Source organism: Miniopterus natalensis, chromosome 7, assembly GCF_054644295.1.
Source record: "Miniopterus natalensis isolate mMinNat1 chromosome 7, mMinNat1.hap1, whole genome shotgun sequence".
Taxonomy (NCBI): domain Eukaryota; kingdom Metazoa; phylum Chordata; class Mammalia; order Chiroptera; family Miniopteridae; genus Miniopterus; species Miniopterus natalensis.
In genome coordinates, this window is record NC_142087.1 from 61,757,708 (window position 1) to 61,761,377 (window position 3,670).

General features: G+C 46.6%; 1 pseudogene; it reads left to right on the top strand.

Moving 5' to 3' along the window:
* The first annotated feature begins 464 nt into the window (after positions 1-464).
* Positions 465-571, top strand: LOC148092777 (U2 spliceosomal RNA; annotated as a pseudogene).
* Positions 572-3,670: the final 3,099 nt, after the last annotated feature.

Genomic DNA, 3,670 nt, shown 5'->3' on the forward strand with positions numbered 1-3,670 from the left:
TATACCTCTCCATGATCTTAGTTTTGGGGTTGGAAATGGAAGTTTGGAGAGATAAAAGCACCTGGCTTGTTGGATGTTGGCTACTGGACTAACAGTGGCTTTAAAAGCAAGGTGTTTGTAGACTCACATAGCCAGAAGTCTGAAGATAGGGGTTCTAGGGTTGGTTAATTCAGTATAATTTCAAGGACTCATTCTAACCTCCCACGCTTCCATTTTCACTATATCAGCCTTTGTCCTCAGGCTTGTCCACTCATGTCATAGCATGGCTACAACTGCTCCAGACATCACATTCTGATGTAACTGTATCTCAAAGCAGACACAAAGGTGAGTTTCTAGTTTCTCCTTGTGTCTTAATTTATCAGGGAGGGAAAATTTTTCCAGAATCCCCTCACTAAAATTTCCGTCAGGTCCCATTGAAGAGAAATGTGTCAATATCCAATGCCTCAGCTCTAGTAGAGGTTGAGATCACTTCTCGGCTGTTTGGGTAAGATCAAGCATACTATCTGTCCTTATCAGTTTAATATCTAGTAGAAGTTGAGAAAGTGAGTCTTGGTGGTTTCTGCCTCCTCTATAGAGGTGAGCTGTGGTTGTGGGGAAGTAGGGTGGGGAATGGTGGTTGGGGAAACAGTGATTAGTGTTTGCCTCATCAAATTTTAATGTGATTTTATTTATTTGGGGAAATGTCAGCTTTATTGAGATAAAAATTTTTATACCTCAATACAATTGAGGTTTTTGTTTTTTTAAAAAAACCAGCCCCCTGGCTCTGGCAACCACTGATCTGCTTTCTTTCACTATAGTTTTTCCTTTTCTAGTTATTATAATTTCTTAACACACAGGAAATGTTGGGGCATGGGACCCCAGGTGTCCCATGAAGGCCTCATGTGTGGTCTCAGTAAGTGGGTTCTATGCCCCTTCTCTCCTGTTGCCCCCTCCAACTTTCCTGGCACCGGGGCCAGGTAGAGAACCCCAGCAGGCAGAATTGTCCAGAGGGAGGGAACCTATGTGGCTGGTAGTCTGGACAGCAGGACTGGAGATGCCTGAAGGGCTGAGGCTCTGGCTGATCAATGGCAGACAGTGGTCACCTTTGCAGGTGACCATGAGATTGAAAGAGGAAATTGCTTCTCAGAGCATCTTGGATACCTTATATCTAGCAGAGTCGGGTCTCTTGCCCATGCTGATTGGGAACTCTGGCCCTAGGGAATGTAGGCCATGGGAAGATGTTGGTGGACATCACCTTCCCCTCCCCAAACCACCATTCCCATCCTACATGCAAATAATTCAGGCCACTGGCCACCACCCAACAACCCCCGGGGGCAAATCTGTCCCCTCTGGGCTCTTCTACACTCTTCTCCTGTGGTCATTTTTATCTTCCTCTCTCACCCCAGCATTTGGTCTATAAATCTTTAGGGCACTTAGCACTTTCCATCACTCCCATCGTTGGACCCTTGCCTGATCTGTTCTCTGAGATCATAAGCACCTTGAAGATAGTAGCCTAGTCTGAGTCACCTATGGATTTCCCACAGGGCTGGGGCAGTGCCAGCCATAGAATCCATGCTCATGAAAAAAAAAATTTTTTTAAACAAAATGCATATTTATAGATTGAGGAAGGGCACTGGCTCATTTTGGTCGTCTCTCCAGACTCAGAACCAGTTCAGTGTGGCCCAGCACAGTGCCCTGGGTAGGATTTATGGATTTCTACATATGTTTTTCTTTCCTAAAGACAAAGAAAAGTAACCTACCATGCTGTTATGGGTTGAATTGTATCCCTCCCCCAAAAAAGGCATGTTGAAGTCCTAACCCCTAGGATCTCAGAATGTGACTGTATTTGAAGATGAGGCCCTTAAAGAGGTGATTAAGGTAAAACGAGGTCCTATGAATGGTCCCTAATCCAGTGTGACTGCTGTCCTTAAAAGAAGAGGTTAGGACACAGAGTAGATGCACACCGAGGGACAACCATGTGAGGGAGGACACGGTGAGAAGATAGCAATCTGCAAGTCAAGGAGAGAGGCCCTAAAAGAAACCAGCCCTGCTGCCCTTTAATTGCGGATTTCTAGCCTCCAGAGCTGTGAGACAGTGCATTTCTTTTGTTCAGGCCACCCAGTCTGTGCTGGTTTGTTAGGCCAGGCTTATGGATCTGGGCCTGTGTGACTCTAAAGTCCTGAACTCTGCTCTGTGAGCTACTGTGTTTTGGGCATTGGGGGAGATGTCTGTCAACTCGGGGATTGAACAGGTGGTATTTCTCTGGAAACCCTGGAGCAATCCAAGAATAATGTTAAAACCCTGACATTTGTTAAGTATTATAGTGTTAAAGTGCTTAGTGAGCACTTCACATGTGTTATCTTAGCCTTCACAGCCTCTGTTTTATAGATGAGAAAATGAGGACACAGAGAGGTTAAGTAATTTCCCCTAGGTTGCACAGCTAAGAAGTGGCCTAGCCCATTTTGCTCCAGTTTTGCCTCTTAACCATCACACACAAGGACTGACAAGTTATGCTGAGGTCTCCTTCTGGTATTCTGGAAAGGTCACTGGTCTTAGGTCTGCCACTAATGCCAACTGGGTAACCTTGGACAAAGTCACTTCACATATGGATCTTTTCCCCTCAGCAACCTCAGAAATTGGATGAGTCAATCACCTCTTCCTGAGGTCCCCAGTGCCAGACCTCTGAGGCATAGCCAGGAAGAATCCCTGTGACGTTATCTTCAACATTTGCCTGCGCCTAAGGTAGCAGCTCTAGATCTGCCTGGTTTGGCCAGTTGGCAGTTTGTTCCTTCCTGATAAAATTGATTTTTTTTCAGCAAGGTAAAAATTACCCCCACCCTGTGCCAGGCTGTATTCCAGGTCTTGTAAGGATGTGGGCTTCCTTTTACATCCAGAGAGGTGCGGGGAAAGGGTTGCTGGTAGGTGACGTAATGTGTTTCCTTCCTCTGGGTAAAACAGACGTGGTTGACTGCAGCCTCGCCAGTGTCAGAGAGAAACCAGCCGCGTGGGCAACAAACCTCTGTGTCTTTAGCGATCTTGTCTCCATTTCCTCTGAAACCCAGGTGGATGGCAGGGGATGGTGGGGTTAAGGAGAAGGTGGTGGGTGGTTCCAGGAATCCACAGACTGAAAACAGGGCAGCAAAGAGAAAAGGAGGTTGGCTGAGCTCCTGTGGACTCTCTTGGGGACCTGGTCTTAAACTTCCAGCAGCCTAGCTCCTGGTGTATCCCCACAGGGTTTTAGTGATTTTAGTTACCTCATTAGGGCCAAGTTTACTTAATGTATCTGTAATAGATTTTAGAACCAGAAAAGCACTAGAGTACCAAGATCCTAGCTCCCCAGCTACCTGCTTATGACCTTAATAGTTCCATCCCAAGCATTCAGTGGGCTGGGAGGAAGGAGGCCAGCTGAATGCTTCAGCTCACAGTGGGTGAATGGACACTGAGCACCCCTGATTGCTGTGGATGGGTGGTTGTCCATTATCATCTCCCGTCATGCTTTTGTCAGCAACACCAGGGGGTTAGTACTCCTGGCATTCTTGTGAGGTGATTAGAGAGCTGGCCTGGTCAATGTGATGCTTCCAGGGGGGACATTGAGGCAAGAAAAAGCAGGTGACTAGGCCAAGGTCACATACCACACTTGCCAGTGAGAAAACAAATTAAGGGCTGGTTCTCTATTCAGTAACACCCCAAC